The 20,335-nt window shown below is 38.4% G+C and overlaps 1 pseudogene; it reads right to left on the bottom strand.

Annotated features, from left to right (window-relative positions):
* Positions 1-430: 430 nt before the first annotated feature.
* On the bottom strand, positions 431-2,238 carry LOC126937289 (far upstream element-binding protein 2-like; annotated as a pseudogene).
* Between the last annotated feature and the right edge of the window lie 18,097 nt (positions 2,239-20,335).

A 20,335-nucleotide genomic window follows, 5' to 3' on the forward strand; every position in this document is an offset into this window, starting at 1 on the left:
AGAAATTGAATTGCTTTATTGTCAGAGAGGCAGGTTCAGGAATGCCGAGGGGTGGAGAATAGAGACTTTTATGTATACATACATACATATACATAAAACTTAATAACTTCTGCTTTGCTCTTTGTTTTTTTAATTTGTAAGGTTTCTTTTTTGGCAGATATTTAGATCTCGCCATCTTCTCTGGCTAGCTCAACCTGAAGGATCCCAATTTTGAAAGAAAAAGTATGTGAGACTCAGAGCGGGCGAGAGAGTGAGGGCTTGGCACACTCCCATTCCCCTGAGCCCCCGTGCTTGCCTCAAGGGCTCCCCAATACTCCTCACGGCAGCCATCGCTCTCTCGCCAAGCAAAACCGAAGCCCCCAAACAGAAAAAAAAAAATGAAAAAAAAAAAAAGATGTTTCACGGATGAAGAAGTTCACATTCATTCGATTCATTGAGCCTGTTGCTGTCCCTGCTGCGTGGGCGGTGGCTGGGGGCCACCGGGACCTGGGATCTGTCCGTAGTAAGCGGTTTGCTGTCTGTGATATTCTCCCCAGGCTGCACTGTAGTCTGGCTGGGAGCCTGGGGGAGCTCCTGGACCCGCTCCGGGGGCCACTTGCGCCTGCTTCTTGTAGTACTCTTCCCAGGCCTCGGTGTAGTCGTGCTGCCGGGCGCTTCCGGCTGCTGGGGCTGCTGGCGGATCTTTTTGTAATACTCTTCCCAGGCCTTAGTGTAGTCCGACTGGCCGGTGAGCGGGGACTGAGGGGGCTCACCTTGAGCGGGTGGAGCCCCGGGGTCCGGCGTCGCGCCCGCCCAGGGACTGCTGGTGGTAGTGTGAGTAGTAGGTGGCCCATGTGGCGTTGGGGTCCGCGGTAGCCGCAGCTGCTTTCCTTGGGTCGTGAGGAGCAGGTGGTTGCCACTAAGGGTAGGTATTGCCCCGGCCCTGGTGAGGAGGGAGCCCCGTGGCATGCGGGGGAGCCCAGGTGGCCCCTGATTGAAGAGCCCCCTCGATAAGCTGCCTGGTGTGGTGGATCTGCTGGGGTGAACCCTGGATAATGAACAACTTGAAGTTGGGATCCCCGTTGGGTGGTAGCTGCCGGGAGATCTCTACGATGATCATGATGCCCGCACTTGTGAGTGGGGATGGAGAAGGTCATCTCCCCGCAAGGGTCCCCCAGTTGCCTTGGCCTCTTCCTCGGCCTCCCCGGGGGCATGCCTGGACCCCCTGGAGGGCCTGGGGGGGCCACGCCTGAGGCTCTGGAGGAGGTCGTTGATGATCCGGGCTGCGTGCTTGCACCTGTCTGGGGACCCCATTATATGAGCAGTCTTCTCGGGCCCTGTCCCATCATCTTGCTTGAACTGTATCCTCACACCAGCGTCATTCTGGATCTTCTTGATCATCTCTCCTTTCCGGCCAATAACCACGCCGACAGAATGCCTGGGCACCTGCACATGGATGCCCCCGCCAATCCGAGATCCCTGCTCTTTCCGGTCCCCAAAGCCGCCTTGGTCACGTTCCTGGAGGATGTCCGTCAGCATCTCGCAGGCTTGCTGCACTTTGTAAGGATCCTCAGGGATCCGGAGAGGATTGTCCACATTGGTATTCTGAGAACCATCCTGAATTAAGATCATCTTCACTCCAGCGCGTTCCTGCAGCTGTTTCATGGTCTCCCCGCCGTTAGCGATGACCAGGCCCGCCTTCCCCACAGGGACCATGTCCTGCACGGTACCGTTCTGGCCCCTGTGGGAGTTGTGGAACTGTCCTGGGGTCCTTCTATGACCCCGAGACATAATGTTATCCAGCATCATCTTCGCTTTCTGTAGAGATTCTGGGGCTCCTGTCAAGGACACATTGTGCTCGGGTAGGCCACTGCTGTCTGGAGTAATCTATACTTTGCAGGCTGAATCCTGTTGGATTTTGTCAATTTGTTCTCCCCCTCTGCCAAAGATCAGGCCCACCATGCCCTCTGGGACCTTGTACTCTTCTGTCATTGACGTCCTTGGAGGACGATGGATAGGTCCAAGTTGGTAACTGATTGCGTCTCCCTGAGAAGCCAGCTTCTTGCTCTCCGGTTGATCTCCATCTTCCAACTGTCTCATTACCCTCCCCCCGCCCCACAAAGCAAAATCAGGAGTGCTGTTTGCAGCATCACCTCCAATTTTGGCTGCGATCTTGGGAGGAGCCAGTCTCCAGCCCCGGAGGCATTGAGACAGCCCAGAAGCCGGTCTGTTTCCTGAAAGGAGGCAAAGTCCTCCCATTCTACCGACCTCCACCCCTCCAGGCCATGGGGAGGCTGCAAATGGAGCTGAAGAGGTCAGTCCTAGCAGCATGTGACACCTTCTTGTCATCATGCCTCAATACACGGTGGTGGGAGACCCTCCCCTCTTTTCCCCAAAGAGACAGACCACCTTTCAAGTCACCAAAGCGTCCCAAAACCAGTTCCTACGCTCATTTTCCTCATTTTGCCCAAGTTCTCAGCCCTAAATAGTTCCCCTATGCACTTTCCCGACTCGAGAGGAAGGACCATCCTTCTCACCCCCCACAATGCCCCTTGTCCAAGGGAGGGAACAGAAATGGGATTGGATTGGGGGCAAACACTGCCCTTTGCCCTGATATGGAGAGGAGAGTAAAGACCCTCTGCCCTGGAAGGTGGACCCTGCCTCCAGGCATGTCCTAAGGCCAGGCAGGGAGTGGGGTGGGGGTGTCCCAAAAGTGCGACCTCGAGCTCCTGGGCGCCTGAACACCTAGGAGCCGCTCCTGGTAACCCCCAGTGCGCCCCTAACCCCTGCAGGGTGGTCACCTCCAGGAGCCCACTTAAGGCACTATGGGAGGGCCAGGCCCCTGCCTAGGGCCGCAACTATGTTTGATTTTTATACCATATTGGAAAGTTCACATTTCTACTCACCAAATAAAGGAGTTTGATTTTGCATCATAACCTAGGCTTTAATTCAGCAACTTTTTCTAATTTATAAGTAGTAGATTACTTGGGATTTTAATTGAGTAATAAACACATTATCTTAAATGTGCTCAGATGCAGCCAGCATTTCACACTCATCTGCATTTGCAGGTGTTTTACTAAACTCAAATGGCCTTCCTTAAATTCAATAGAAACGTGCTCAGAATTATAATACAACAATAATTTAATAGTTAAATATAAATTCATCAGTAACAGCACAAATAAAATAGTTTTCCTCCTTAGAAGAAAATTAATTTTTATGAAAGTTGGAAGCTTGGTTTTACTTTTCTTTTTAATGTGGAATAAACTGAAATGTGTCAAAATCTCACCTTCATTTTTCTCAATAAATTAAACACCAATTAAAATTGGAGTTTATAGCATATTTGTTTACATTGCTTTAATAATTTTTAAATGCCTGTACAATCTTCCAGTGCTTAGGCTAGTCAATCAATATGAAGTAATCATATAGCTGTGATTACTGGTAGGTAGATTCCGATAGAAAAAATCCTATATTTTTGTTTTATAGGTTTATAGGAAAAAATATTTGCAATGCTATCACCTTGCAGTTAGGAAATCTCTCTAACATATAATTAGTTTCAAAATTCAGTTGAGAAATGCAATAATATTATTTAAAAATCAGTATAACTTTATATTCTGTTCAAAAGGCTCTCAAATATTCAAGGAACATAAAAACACTAGAAATACTACATTTTGGCAGAAAAGAAACATCAAACTCAATTCCCATCTGAATGTTCAAAAATGTTTGAAGCTTTAATTTGTTAGTCTTTTCAACATCTTTTAAATTGATCCTCTTACACATGCAAGAAACTATCTTAGAGGCTTTAGAAAATTTAAGGATGAAACAGACTCATGGGTATGTGGCTCAGGGGTAATAAGATAAATATACAAATAAACAAAATATTATTTTATGATCCAGGCAAAGATGGAATTATGTGAGTTCAAAGGAAGAATAAATTCTTTCCAGAAAAGAGAATCAGGGAAGATATCTGTGTGGAAAAGGGAGAATTTGAGTGTAGCATTGTGGCTTGGATATAATTTAGACATGCTATTTTATTGAAAATGATTGGATGTTTCTCAATATCCATGCCTGGAGGCAGGATCCACCTTCCTGGGCAGAAACAGTATCTTTCCCTACAAGTCCCTTCACACACCAACTTTTCTAGGTCTTTTCATCTTCTGGATGGACTACCTACCTCTGAAATATCTTAAAATCTAATATTCAGTCCATTCAACATAACCTCCAATTCATCTAGGGAGCTTCTGCTTTCATCTTCATCTTTGCTTTGCTGTCATTAATATTTATAGGTCTTTAATGGAAGAACTTTGGAGCTGAAAGACCTGAAGTCAAGTCCAAGCTCTACTACCTAGTAGCTGAAAAAGCTGCTAAGTTGCTTATTCATGCTAACCCTCAGCATCCTCATTTTCAAAGTGATATATATTACTGGTAGTTCCCATATCACAGGATAGTTGAAAGTATTCAATTAGGTAACATACAAGAAGATTGTAGCATTCTGCCTGGCTTAAATAAAAACACAATAAATATTAACTTATGTGTTATGTATCTTATTATTACTATTTACCAAGTCTATTATGGTCGTATTTTCTTTCTAACTCACACTAAACTATATGATTGATCATTTTCAAGCCTCTTTTATCAGAACTATCAAATCTTGTCCTCTTGTCCTTCTGACACATACCATGTAAACAGCCAGACTTGGATAAATCTAATGGCTCATTCTTTTCTGTTCCTACTCACAGCCTGCTGAGTACTGCTGGATGAAATCACCCAATAGTGGGTTTAGTACATTTTCAATGTTATAGCCTTCCACGATCCTGTGGCACTTAATGCCACAGGTCAATTCTGTGACATATCTCTGGACAATTCTTCTCCTATTTAACGACTAAAAGCCTTTCCCATTCCTTTCAAGAATGACTGAACTTGTGAGACCCTCATTCTCAGCAGGGTACTTTGGCTATGAATTTGAAGAACCTTTTAGCAACCTCCTGCTCTCCTTCCCCAACAGGCTGTTCTAGGAATACCTATCCTTCCTGCCTCTCTTTCATAACTTATTGCTTACTTTAAAGGTGGCACATTTGTTGAACTTCAGTCTACTTAGATCTAGTTATCACTTCTTAATTACTCTTGCTACTTGTAGACTGTTCCTTCAATTGCCCTCAAGTCTGGACATTTCTAAGGACCTTTTCTTTTCCATATTTCTTTGCTGTTTGCAATTTCTCCCATTGAAGCCACAAGAATAGTTAAGATTCTATACAAGTTCTGTTATCAAGTACCCTAAATCTCTATTTCTGTCTTCATGTAAATGGTGCAATGAACCTAATTTGACATCCTCCTGAAATCATATTCACCCTTTAATCAAGTTCATTTTGAGCACTGAAATTACTTTATTGTATCTATATCTTTTAATCACCAAAATCAATGAGTTCATCTAATTTCTCAGAAATCACACCTTCTTCTGATCTTTCACCTACCTCACTGTGAGCACTGGTTTAGTCTTTTTCTCAGGTCCTTCCACTTATGTCTCCCCTGATATGTACATGTTGCTTAGGCTCCATCCCAGGTTTCTTCCTTCTGATACATACTCTCCCTGGAATGTCCCCTCTTTTTCCATGACTTCTGTAGTCTATATGCTAAGAAATACATTTCTTATCCAAATTTATTTCTTCAGTTCATTCTTCTCTCCTCATCCAGGTCATCTTTTCAACTGCTGATCAACCTCTTCACCTTGCATTCCAATAATGGCTAGTATTCATTCGGTCAATCAAAAATATGTAGTGAGTATCTACTATATACCAGGCACAGTGTATGTACTACAGTTATGATGGAGATCAAGGAGACAATATAGATGGGATGCAGACATACAAACAGGCAATATAACATAGTGTGATACATGCTATGACAGAGGTAAGTTCAAAGGAGAGGGGAAATTAACCAGTCTTGAGAATGGTTGCTAACTTGAACCCCATTCTGCTCCCCTGCATAACACATGGCACATATTAGGTGCTTAATAAACATTTGTTAAGTTAAGTGGCATCAAAGGTAGAATTTGACAATGAGTTAGTATTACCAGGTGAAGGGACTCAGAGAGGCAGAAATTATTTCCTAAGACTAATAAATCTACAAAGATTCAAGGGATAAAGGGTGTCTTGGATGATCTTGAGCAAGTATTTTGGAATAGCTGAAGCAGGACTCAGAAGCTCAGTATACATTAGTTTTCTTCTCTCCTTGTATAACAATTTTACATATATTGTTTCCTTAGTTCTCAGGTAATTATTTAAATTTGCATGCTAAGTATAATTATCCCAATTTTGCAGATTAGGAAACTAAGGCTCAGAGGGATTGGATGATTTACAAAGTCCCATAGCTAGAGTCAACTTCATAGTCAGTGTCAGTGATATGATCTGTGCAGCTGCATAGAATTTGTTTTTTGTAAGTGAAGTTAGATGGGACAAGGGAGCATATGCATAAGCAGATGGGCTACACACAGTGTGTGCTCTTTGCCATCCCATGAGCACAGAATTCTGTTGTGGAATGTGTGAGGTCAGTAAAACTCAAAATCAGTGTAAAGTAAGTGTGTCATATCTATGACTGAGCAAGCTTACTATTCAAATCAGAATTTGCTTTAAATGTAAAAAGTGGGCAATGGTGTGCTAAGTAACACAAACAACCAAGAAGTCTTGTGTACTTATGTTACTTCCCTGTACGAGCCAATCCTTTATGCTGAAAATTATAACACAGAAGGAAAGAGAAAGATAGGGCAATGCACACTTTTTAAGAAGTCTTTCCTTATTTATTCATAAGTTGAAAGGAGAGAGTGTTGGCAGAATGTGAGTGTTCTATATCAAGAAATGAAATAAAACAGTTGAATTAGTGCAGTGTTTTCACTGTTCTGGTAAGAATAAAATATATGGGTGTATTCAAAGTAAATGCTCTTATATTTGCATTTTAAACTGGTATTGCTCAATATAAAGATATATGATGAAATGATAAAATTCATGCCAATAATTTAAATTAAAATCTTCTTTATTTAGAACATTAAATAGCAAATAAAAACACCGTAAGAAGCTGAAGAGGGTCTGTCAAAGGAAGAAGAAAGCTTTTATTTTAGTACTTTTAATGGCACTCTTTTTCTACCTTTTTAATAAGGGAGTCCACATTTTCATTTTGTAATGGGCCCTACAAATTATGTAGCTTGCCTTGTCTGCAGCTAATAAATGATCAAGCTACAATTTGATCTCAGGTTTTTGGCATCCAAATTACACAACATACCATATTTCCTGTGATACTAACTATGTGGTGTTAATCCAGTGAGGTCTATGCATCATTCACCATTTTGACTGCCATAGCGTCTCTTGTCTTTGAAAGATGAGACTATATTAACTGTAGTGGATGCTGAATGCCCTCACCAAATTTCCTATTCATGACTGAGACGTTTATTGCCCCAGCTGCCACATTAGCTGTTGAAGGTTTACAAATGAGTCCCTGCCTCAGAAATGCCTTCAGCCAAAGAGAGCTCCTTGCCTCAATTTAGGACAATTCTGAAAGGCCATCCCAGCTCCAGAGCTCCCCACAGGACTGACTGTGGCCTTCATTGCTGTTGAGTTGCAGATCAACTTCTTTCTCTGCCAGTTTTTCACTCTCTCCTGGGTCTTACTCCCAAAAGTACCACAATAAACTTCCAGCACACAAATCTCTGGCTCTGGGTCTCTCTCCCATGAAATCCAATTTAGGAAGTCAATAGTGGACACTGAATTGTAACAAATACGTCTTGCATTTTTCAAATGAACAATTTACAGTGTATTCATTTGCTAAATGTTCAGTTTTCTGCTTACTTTTACTATAGCCATAGCTGCAACTACCTTTACTTTTACTCATACCCAATGAGATTCTGTTATTTTAGTGTTTTTCACTGCGGAGTCTCTTTCTGTATGTTTGGTGACTGAGCTCTTGCTGAGCCAGAGAAACCATAATTCCTAAACAAACAAGGAACCCCCTTTAAAACCAGTTTAAAATGCAGTTCCTGCTTTTTAAAGAATTTTTCTTACTCGAGGGGAGAAGTATCAAAGCCAGTCATTTGAGGGTGAATCCGTTATCCACCTGAATCGTTCTAAAGAAATTATTAAATATCCATGTCTCTTTGTCACCTTAAATGTTTTTGAGTTAAATTTACTCTGAAGTTTTCAACTTGAATTTTCCAAGCTGTGATTTAAATGTTATTCTTTAAAGAAGATTTATTATGGGTCAGGTTAGCTATAAAAGTAATTCTTACTCATGTTCATTTCATTAAAAAAAATGAAATACATAAATGTCCCAGGCACAAGTTGGTGCTGCCCCAGAACAAGTCTGCTGTATACAATGACATTTATTATGAGTAAGTGTACATTCTGTAACTCATTTTGGAAACATTTGACTGACTCAACCCTAACTTTTGGCTACCAGAATTAGGAAGACAAAAATATAATAGTTTCTGAGTCATCAGGTGTGGATGAATAGATTTTGTAGTATATTTAAGAAAAGAAAATCATCCATAGAGAGGACATTTGATCATTTTTAGACCTTGTGGACTTTCCAACCAGTCCAGATCAAATCCCGGTTATTGGTAGTTAGCAGAGGATCAAGTATGCCACAAATATGGAAGAATCAGTATATTTTATTTTGATTTGATCATGGACAACACCCTTTCTTTTACTCTCTCTCCTTGTTCATGTCAACCACACACATACACATGGATACACAATTAAACTCTATTCCACAATGTTATCTGTAAATAAAGCTGAACTCTGAGTACAAAAACAAACTATTTAAAAACTTCTCCTCATATCATAAGGCAGCTCTGAATGTCCAAAGTGAAACTAAAACAACTGAGTTGATGATGTGCTGGCCCACAGCCACATGTCTTCCTGAGTGCACAGGTGGCAGACACCTGGATGTGTAGTGCTGTGATGAGACAGCAAATTTTGTCATGTGTTAATACATGTGGCTTGTGGTCATTCACAGAACAATGTGGACTCCAAAGGGAGCCAAAAGGAGCCGCTTGCCAGGACTGTATCTCCCAAGGCCTAGAGTCATTCCATCAACATTTTGGCTATGAAGGGACTAAGTAAGGCAGCTGCCAATTGACCCCTCATTTATAAAGACACAAACCAAAAATCAATTTAGGTCCTAATAAAGCAGGCCAAGTGTGAGAATATCGGAAATAGGAAGCACTGGAGGCAGAGCGCAGTGGCTCACGCCTGTAATCTCAGCACTTTGAGAGGCTGAGGCAGGCAGATCGCTTGAGCCCAGAGTTCAAAACCAGCCCAGGCAACATGGCAAAACCCTATCTCTACTAAAAATACAAAAATTAGACAGGTATAGTGACATGCACCTATAGTCCCAAGTACTCAGGAGGCTGCGAAGGGAGGATGGCTTGAGCCTGAGAGGCGGAGGTTGCAGTGAGCTGAGATTGTGCTATTGTACTGCAGTCTGAGTGACAGCGTGTGATCTTGTCAAAGAAAAGAAAAAGGAAGCACTGGAAAGCCCTGAAACCATATCAAGGGACAACTACTGCTCAGCTTTGCTGTCATAATGTGGTAATGTACAGTGTAGTATTGCCAAATCTTAGGGGTATTAGAAATCAAATGTTATGAAATACATTACTTTTAAACTGTGTTTGAGTTAACAGAGCACATCATTTCCCAAGTCTTTATAATGGCTACAAACGGGTGCTTGCTACTTCTCTAACCTCCTTCCTACAGCCCTCCTAACAATTTCTTACTCACTCTGCCACCACCACATTGACCCAGCTGTTCCTGAGCTGTGCACTGCACTCTCCTGTCTCAAGGCCACTGTACCAGCACTTTCCTCACCAGGAGAACCCTTTCCCTACATAGCCACATAGCTCATTCCTTCATCTTCTTCATGTCTTTTCTTAAATGTCTTCACCTCAGTGAGACATTCCTTGACCGCCCTATTTGAAATCGTATCCTCTCCCCTTACTTCCTTTCCTGCTTGATTTTGCTCAAAAACTCTTGTCTTCATCTAATATTATGAATTTTATTTATTTGATTTGTTTTCTATCTCTTCCAACAATAGAATGTAAACTACTCGAAGACAGGGATTTTAGTTTATTTTGCTCATGGCTATGTCCCCAGTGCCTAGAACAGAGGCTGGCATATAATATAAACTTCATTAATGGTTTTTTAAATGAATGAATGAATGAATACATAGATGAATCTGCAAGCCATCTTTGTTCTGTGGTTTGGGCTTCCAATTTTTGACATCTTATTTACATTGAAAATCTTACAGCACACCCAAAGGAAAGAGAGGTGATATAGTTTGGGCAGTGAACATCTAAACTATTCCTTTCTAGGAAAGTCAAATAATCAAATGACATCATCCACAAAATTGCAGAGCATTTCTTTCAGTTATAATGTTCTACATAAGCAAACTAAAGCATATGCAACCATGTCAAACTTATTAATCTCATGATATTTTATTCACTCCATTTTCATTCAATGTTTATTCAATAATCATGAGGCCTTAGAATTTAAACTGCTCATAACAAGTCCCCTTACCCACAATGTTGAGATTCAGGTAAGTCTAAAATTAAGCATATTTCCTTTGCTGTTTGGGAAACGAAAATAAATATGAGAGAGGCAAGAGGGAGCAAAGATTAAGCCTGATCTTTGTGAAGGGAAAAAAGTTAATTCATGAAGATTATATTTTCTCTGAAAGACTCACCTTGCCTCTTTACTCTGGCCTACATGAGTCAAAATTTTGGATGCTATTGTTAAGAATTCAGGCATTTCTATCTCTCCTACTCTTTGCTCAGAAAAGATTCAGACAAAGCCAACTAAATTTACAAAATAAATTTCAGGTTGTGCGTGTATGTATGTTTGTATTCTCTGACATAAGAACAGACTAAACATATAGAACTCTTTGAGGACATAGGATAGATGAACATATGTTAATATACAACAGGTATCATGAGAAGCATGAAATATATTTCATGACTCCATAGTAAATTTTGTAAGTCATTGCTACAAGAATTTGTACACAATGAAAATATAAACATTTGAAAAAGATGAATTCGTACATAAAAATAGATCCTTAATAATTTATGAAATGTGAATTATTTGGATACCTTATTTGCCCCTTTGAAGTATGTGACAGGTAGGGTTTAGTTTAAAACAGAAACCTCTTTAGCTATTCAATAAGGAAGTAATTTAACTTAGGGTTTACAGAACATTGTAAGACAAAAACATCAGGGCAACTGCCACAAATATTCAGGAACTCAGGTAGGGCAGGAGTTGCAAGGAACCTTCATCACTTGTCTCAGTTGCCTGAGGCACCTAAGTAGATGATTTTCAGGCAGACCCCCAAAAGTCACTGGCAAAACCTCAGATCTGCTGTCTGCCAATGACCTTGTACCTGCTCACTAACTCCAGGGCAATAACGGTGCCTTCTCTTCCACCTTCTCGTGCATGTGTTTCTTGTTAGAAGACCCTAAACCAGAGCACTACTTATAAGGAGTCTAGAAAACATAGCCCTTATGTTTCTGGACCTTGCTTCCAGGGAGAGTAAAGAAGGCCCCATGCTGAGACACCAAGAGACAATCCTGCTTCAAGTTGAAACCAGTGGAAACAGCGTGCTTTTCCTCTGTTTTCTGCAAATGAACTCAATCCATTTAGGCTGAGGCAGGCGAATTCTAGCTTGACCCAGTATACCAAACTGTTCTTATGAAAAAACCAGGCATTCCCAGAACCACCGGTGGGTTTAATAATCTTTTCTTTATGGTGTTTTCATTCTCTTAATAAGGCAATCCCGGTCTTCTTTTCACTCACATTCACTGATTCCTTTAAAGAGTTAATTCTGCTGAAAGGTCTTGCTCTATGTGTACATCTCTTAATTGGCATCCCTACTAAGAATAGAGAGCAATGAGCAAAGGTTGTGGAAACAAGGGAAAATTAATTTATGCAAATAAGGCAGAATGATATTTTACCAGGCTGACACTAAATTTATCATAGTAAAATTGGTATTACAGTATAGTCTAGCAATTTTCCTCCTGTGTCTCTGAAACCTCCCTAGCCTGTGACTCAGTTTCCTACATTAAGGGGCTGTTGCCACTGTAGTTAGGGTAGTCAGAGGAAGGAAATGCTTGCTCACCTTTGCTGTGTTTGGAATAACCACTCCACATCAAAGAGATGACTCACTCTGCCCACTTGCCAGCTCTGAGCTTGCTTTCTACCTCCCACTACCCTTTCCTGGCTGTGCTGTTCTTGGCTGGAGAGACTTTTCACCAGCAAGTCCAGGTTTGTGGAGCCTGGCACACTTACCTCCCTGAATGATGAGGCTTTCCAAGGTGGGTTGCTGTACAGGTTGGGACCTGGAGGTGACCACCAGTTTGCCCAACCTACCATTCAAGGTGTATGACTCAAAGTCAAGACGCTGGGCTTTACTGCTCCTCAAACAGCGCAAAGGGAAATGAAATCATTTTATTTCCCCCTTCCTGTTAATAGTAAATATGTAAGCTGAAGATGTTATGAGTTCCTATTTTCACTGGATTTAGAGAAACATGTTGCTGCCTGGAATTCCAGAAGCCATCAGGTTCATTTCAGTGAACTCAACGGTGTACTGTAGTGTGGGGCAGATGGTAAGTGCTCAGAAAATATTTATTCCTGATAGATATACCTCTATCTGGATGAAAACCATCTTGTGGTAAATAAGTTCATGTAGACATTCTTAGGGAAAATCCACACTTCATTTAATAAAATCCACTACAAGATTCAATATAGAGGAAGATGTGGGTATGGAAAAATAAAGGACTTTGGAATTAATAGAGATAGGTTTGAGGTTAGATGCTCTGGGCAACTCCCTTATGTTCTTATCAAATAATGCAGTGTGTGCTAAAGGAGTCTGGAGTCAGATTGACCTGTTCTAGGATCTCAGAGGTCCACTTAACAGCCACATGGCTATTGATGCTTGACTTCTTTAATCTTCAATTTCCTCATGTAATACATAGAGTAATGATGAAATTTTCCCCATAGGCTTGTTGTAAGGATTAAATAAGACAGTGCAAATAAATGTTCTAAACATAGGCCCTGGGACACAATTAGTATCCAATAAATTTTAGATATACTCTAAACTTGTTACTTAACTTAGAAAAATAAAAAATGAAACACGCCATACTCTGCTGCAAAGGGGTGTTACAGATTCTGTGAACATGAAGAAAATGCCTCCCAAGTGTGATTTATAAGCATTATCTAACTCCCTCATTGCCATGAGCCCATTCCTTTTCTCCAGCATTTGAATGTGGGCTTGCTGCTATTATCTTTTGGAGTAGTCCTTGAAAATTTGCACATAGGTTTAACAGACCAGCATTTAGAATGTATGCACATGCACCCTGGAACTTATGAAAAAAAAAAAAAAAAAGAATGCTTATAGCACTTGATTACTATTACTTCCATTAATGATGAGTATGACAACCTCGTCTACAGAATCCTCAGCTACTTTGCCATTGAATGTTCACATTGCCAGCATTCCCTCATGCTTGGATATTTAGGGGAACTGAAATCGACTCCTGGCGGTAGATTGGTGGTCTTCCTTTGACAGACCCTCTTCAGCTTCTTATGGTGTTTTTATTTGCTATTTAATGTTTTAAATAAAGAAGATTTTAATTTAAATTATTGGCGTGAATTTTATCATTTCATCATATATCTTTATATTGAGAAATACCAGTTTAAACTGCGTATATAAATAGAGCATTTAGTTTGAATATACCCATGTATTTCATTCTTACCAGAACAGTGAAAACACTGCACTAATTCAATTGTTTTATTTCCTTTCTTGATATAGAACACTCACATTCTGCCAACACTCTTTCCTTTCAACTTATGAATAAATAAGGAAAGACTTTTTAAAAAGTGTGCTTGCCCTATCTTTCCCTTTCCTTCTTTGTAATAGTCCCTGGACTGACACCTGTTGAAACCAGACCCTTCCAGGACGGTACTGGCAGTAGAATGACCTGACCATGCTAGAGCAAAGCTCCTCTTTCCCCACCTTTCCTTTAAAGCAGCTAGTTAAACTTCTTTGGCCTGCTCTGCTAAGTAATAATGCTTCTGGGGCATTTGGAGAAGAATTGGTGTGAATGGGTTTGTATGTTACCCAGATGGCCTCACTATTACTCATAGTCAATAAGGAAATTTCCAACCATTTCTACTTAATTCTAACTACCTAAGGGATTTGAACTGACATCTGCTATTGAGCTCATTTGAAAAGAGCATGTCTGAGTATTAGGTTTCACTCAGCAAACATTAAGTGAGAACCATTAGTAAGGGAGTGGGCTGAAATAGAAGAAAATCCTTCTGGTTTCAGGAAAAGATCAATTTAGGTTCAGCCCCCAATTCTGCCACTACTATGTGTATAACCCTGAGAATGTTAACCTCAGAGCATTCCTTACTGATTTATAAAATAAAGTAATATCTCTTTTCAATGTTGTGAGGAATAAGAAATATTTTTGTGCTTAAAAACTCTTCGATAGTAATAAATGTTTAATAAATGGCAGCTGTTATTAGTGTTGCTTTCTTATTATTCTGAACTTTTCTAGCAAAAGGAAATGCTCAGAGAAACTGTCCAGTTCTTCTTTAGGTGTTCCTGTCCCATAAGGCTGTTATATTAAATACAGAAAATGGGTGGAAAAATGCTTTGTAAAACAACAAACATAGAGTTACTATGGTTATTTGGAGAAAACGCACTTAGAGCCTGAGAAACACTATAGACTAGGCCAAATAGAGAGACTTTCATTTGTTAGAATATAAGACAAGAGGACAAGAAAGGAATTAGCTTAGGGCATAGCTGAGATAATGTTTTTCATCTTTTTCTCGGATTGATTCATTCTTTAATTGATGCAATTCTAAAATAAATTTTGTTTGGTGGTGTTTATGTGTACCTGTGTTCATTTGTGTGTGTATGTATGTGTGTGTGTGCCTCTGTGCATATACACACTATATATTTTTATTTGACTGAGCAACTTTCGTTTTATTGATCTTAAGTATTAGGACACAGGAAGGAGGAAGAAGGAAAGTTAGATTTTACTCTTAATATATTACTAAAAACTTCAGGAAAATTGAATATAACAAGAAAAATAATGAAGCTAAAAATATCCTAATATTACTAGCTGGATGCATTTACACATATTCTTGATCTATAAGGCTTAGAAAATTGCTTATATGAATACTCATTAATTCAGTCTATTCTTTATCTGTGAGTAATGGATAACCTTTTTGAAAAGTAGAATTTCTTTACTAACCTGGAAAAACCTACACCCTTTGCAGAGCATTTATTCTCTGTAAGCTATCCTGACTAAAAGTCTGGCATTAGAAATCGACTGTGGCAACACAGGCCGTGTGATAAGGGGGTTATTAGATTACCCGAATAATTCTATCAGTAAAGACAGCCTATGTAAGCATGCAACTCAGTCCTCTGAGCCTTGTGGTTAAGTTTTATTTGCCTGCCTTTTCTGGGTAATTACTCAAATTTCCTCATCACTTGGCTATATAGACATGGTGAAGATTTTTAGCTCAAGCTCAGAGAGTTAAGAAAGCCTGATTCGCATAATTGGTATTCTGCCTTTAAAACATCTATTCATTAATGCTTAACTTAATAATTTGCCTGAACTTGTCTTTTGAACTTTCTTGCGTGGGATGCTATTTTCCATCCATGACTATGAGGTTTTAAAAGCCTACCTAGAAATATATAGCCTTCTTAAAGTCCTTTCTCCCTTCCTCTCCCTCTTCCTTCCTTGTTTTCTCCCTTCCTTTTTTTTCCTTCCAAATGTTTTAAATAAAATTATACAATGCTAGACCTTGATAGACCATGGAAATTGTCAGTCTTCTAGTTTTCCACAAACTTCATTAATTCCTACACATGAATTTTAATATCTATTTAATATTTTTTCTAAATAGATTTTTAAAAAAAAAAACCTAAAATATGCTTTAGATACCTTCTAAAAAACTATATTCAAGGATCGAGGATTTAGTAGACTATTTTTTCCTGATAAACCATAAAAGAAATATGTGTCAAGTCAAGTTTGGACATACACCACTTAAAGTCATCTCACTTAGCTTTGGGAAACACTGTCCCAGCCTTCAAACGAGAAAACTGAGGCCCAGAGAAACATAGTGATGTTTTCCAGAGGCCAGTTAGGAATATAACTAATAGTTGAAACCATGCTTTGGGATTCTTAAATCCAGGCCTTTCTTGGTACAGCACACTGACTTATGTTTCTTATCTATTTGTCAGGGTTTTAAGAAATAATCACGAACTAAAATGTTGTAGAAAAACCATCAGTAGGCATGCAATGAAAACAGCCCATCTTCCTATTTATTTTTTCTTTAATACTTCTTAGGTCACCAAGGTGCCACAGATACAAGACAGTGGTCCTCAACAAAAGTACTTATGTGGAGGTTCACAAAGACTGTCTAAGGGCATGGATAATGTTAAGGATGGTTTCAGAGCCACACGTATCCTGTGAATTCTTTCCTAAAAAAGAGTCTGTAGTTACAAAGAAGCCATGCTTTTCCTCCACCTGAAATCTTATTATGAAGATGTCTTGGAGGGAAAAACACTTCAGCTGGTATAGGAGTGGAAGAGGGAAAGAGTTTCATGTCTGGGTAACAAATCATGGGGGGCTCTAATTCTTTGCCTTCTGCCAAAATGAAGAAGGGCTAAACAAAGTTTCTGCAGATCTTTAAAAATATTTTTGCATGACAGTAATTTTTTGCCACAAAAGCTGTATGAAAGTCCAAGAATTAAATGTCGTAACTGTAATTAAAAAGTGTTTTCATTCTCATTTATAAATAAGGATTTTGTTTGTTTGTTTTAGCATTTACCTCAATTAAAATGACAAACAAGAATAGAAGTAATATCAAACTCTAACTTATTCTAGCAATAAGTAACATTTGGATACAGATCTATGAGGGAAAAACCAAAACTCATTAAGAGATAATTTTATTCTTTTAAATTTAATGTATACTTATCAATATTTTAATATTTTAGTTATATTAAACAATTCAATAATAGAATGTATTTGGATACATTATTAATACATGCTTACTAATAATAATTGTACTATTACACAAGAAATATTTTTTAACATTTACAACCTGTTAGGAAATTAAAAAATTATATTTCTTTTGTATTTTTGCTGCAAAGAAGTATAACAGGGTCATTAGTAGAAGATTTAAAAATAAAATAAAATTATATTTGGTGAATTAAATTATATGCAACTTGGATAAAACTTTATGAGAAAGGGAAATTTTAAAATAGGCTTAAAAAATAGAGGGAAGATGTAAAATTTCCAGCTGTTAATGAGTTCATGTATGGATTACTATTTTCTTAGATTTCCGATGACAGGAAATTAAATCACTCTCTCATCTAAATTTCATAAGATGCATTTTAAAATTATATACCAATTTTAAAACAACATAAAAAGATCAATATTTAAGAATAGTTGAAAGTTACATAATTTGTAATATTTACATTTTGGACAAATTTTAGATGTCACTTTAAACTTTTGCAAATGGTTGTAGAGATTTTCATATTCTTTTACGGAGTAAATGAAGTTTGGAGAACATTGCTTTCAGGGCTGGAATCAGTTTCCTGGCTGCCAAATGCTCCTTAGAGAATTCTCAGCCTGATACTGGTTTCCGGGGAATGAATACAGTGACTGTCGAAAGGAGCACACTATCATCTGGGTGCTGCCAGGATTCTTGGGACAGTCTTTCAAATGTTCAGGACCCAGCTGAGCCTGGCTGCTCTGTAGTTTTTCTACCTGTCAGACTCATATCTGCAAAAAAGTTCAAATTCTGTTAGGAACAGCTGCACTAGTTATAAAGAAATCTTATTCAGCTCCCCATACCACTGTAGAATGTAACATCTGTTTACCAGGTAAAATAAAATGGTTCTTTTCCACATTCTTATAAAAGTTAGAAAAATCCAAGGCAGGTAATTAGATTTTTAAAATCATGTGAATAAGAAAAACTGCAGCATGTATTTAAAATGATTGCAAATACAAATGTGTACTTTTTAAAATATGTGTAACCATGACATTGTCATTATTAAAAATTTGAAGTGTAATTTGGCATTAAAGTTCATGCAAAAGTTGTCTTTAAAATTCAGAACATAATACTTTGCGGAAGTAAATTACCTATCTAATTCTACTATTCCAGGGAAATACAAATTATTTATGACCTATTTCAGTAGCATTATGTTTTGTATCACCAAAAGTTTATAATAGAAGATAGACATAAGTTTCCTTAACTCTCTTTTCTAATTTTTGTATTGTTTTTTGTAAAAAAAAAAAAAAAAAGAAAGAAAGAAAGCAAATTTTCCCATACATTTAAAATAACTGCACTTTTAAATAATTACAAAAGTATAAAAATTGCAAAAAAGGATCTTGTTGAAATTAATAGTCTCAATCAAGACTTAATAACATATTTCAACCTGATTCTAGGTTAGAAGCAGTTTTTGGCTTCAAATTCAGAGCATTATAAAATGTAAATTATAATCTATTCTGTTAAATCTTGATTATATTCAGAAGTGTTGACCTCTTTTTCCCAATAGCATTTATACTCATTTTGGGAGAAATAAAACAAAAAATAACAAATTTAACACTACATGTGGACATTTATACATTGAATTCTTCTACAGAGCTGAGAATCTGGAAATAAACACATTTCTTCGTAATATCATATCATCCTCAACAATTATAATTTTGCCTTATGTCACTCATATTTTACTTCCAGAATGTTTCAGAGAAGCCATGTAAACTATTATCTTTAGAAGAAAAGTAATAGAAAAACACTTTCATTTAAAAAATTTGTTTCTGTTCTAGACTTGTAAGGGATTTATGATAAATCCCATATTGCCTGGAAAGTCAGAAACTTGAGAAATTATTTGGAGCAATTAGGAAAAGCAATTATATCTAAGTATAAGTTGCTCTGGCAAATTGAAACAGGTCTTCAAATATTGTAAATTAAAAAAAAATTCCCAAAGTCCCCAGTTGTTTTACTTATATTACCTACTTAGATGAATTAATAATTTTAAAAAAACTGAATCCAACATTTTTACTGGTGTCACAGAGATGAAATAACCCATGATGGGCTCTGACCCATTGAAAAAAATCACAGGACTCATCCAAAGAATAGAATAGGATGACTTGATAGAAAAGATGGACAAGTAGGAGGACGTATTTGGATTTAATCTTAATGTGGTGCAGCATGGTATTTAGGTCATTTACTTAAGAGAAAGGAAGTGATGAGTCATACCTTGCCTTTTTGATAAAAATCATGCAGCAATTCATGCTTTATTCAGTGTTTAAATTGGTATATCTATTTATAATATTTACAATAACCACGTTCCAAGCTGATTAAGCTTTAATCACACCTGATTAAGCAAGTAGGCATGAAAGACAGAGAATAAGTCATAATTATTACATGCTTACACATATCCTTATAATATTCAGGGATTTAGAGTCACTTTCACTCTCTGTGGCTAATTTTACCCTACCTTCTCTACGGAAGATAAATTAACTTGTGGCATAATAAGGACATCAAAAGTGCAGAAAATATTTATTTGATAGCCTCTTAGGTGTTATTCTGTAATCTGCTGTTTTCACACAGGTTAAGAAAGCTGTATTTCCCCAAAATGTCAGGGAAAACTGAAAGTCAAAAAAGCTGTGCATTTAACTATCCCTTTCTCTACACATCCAACCAGAACAGAAGCACTTAGCTCCCATACACAGCCATATGAAATCTTCTCACTTTCTGTGGGTTTGGGCAAGTCTGGTCTTCAACCCTTGGCTTGGCAGGCTGTGGGATAGAAGAATTTAACAAATTAAGCTCTTATACTTTACTCTGGAATACTATCTTTAAATATGAATAAGAATTAGCTGAATCATTTGGAATTTTAAAATTTGTATTTGCTTTTTAATTTTTATTTTTTTAGATGGAGTCTGCTCTATCACCCAGGTTGGAGTGCAGTGGTGCGATCTTGGCTCACTGCAACTTCTGCCTCCCAGGTTCAAGCGATTCTCCTGCCTCAGCCTCCCCAGTAGCTGAGGTTACAGGCATGCCCCACCACGCCTGGCTAATTTTTGTATTTTTAGTAGAGTTGGGGTTTCACCATGTTGGCCAGGCTGGTCTTGAACTCCTGGCCTCAAGTGATCTGCCCACCTCAGCCTCCCAAAGTGCTGGGTTTATGGGCGTGAGCCGCCACATCCAGCCCATTTGGATGTTTTTAAGGTGTAAACAAAATATCTGCTGAAATATCTTTCTAAATATCATTAATGACAACTTACAATCTTTAGCTTACTTATAGC

Source organism: Macaca thibetana, chromosome 15, assembly GCF_024542745.1.
Source record: "Macaca thibetana thibetana isolate TM-01 chromosome 15, ASM2454274v1, whole genome shotgun sequence".
NCBI classification, from domain to species: Eukaryota; Metazoa; Chordata; class Mammalia; order Primates; family Cercopithecidae; genus Macaca; species Macaca thibetana.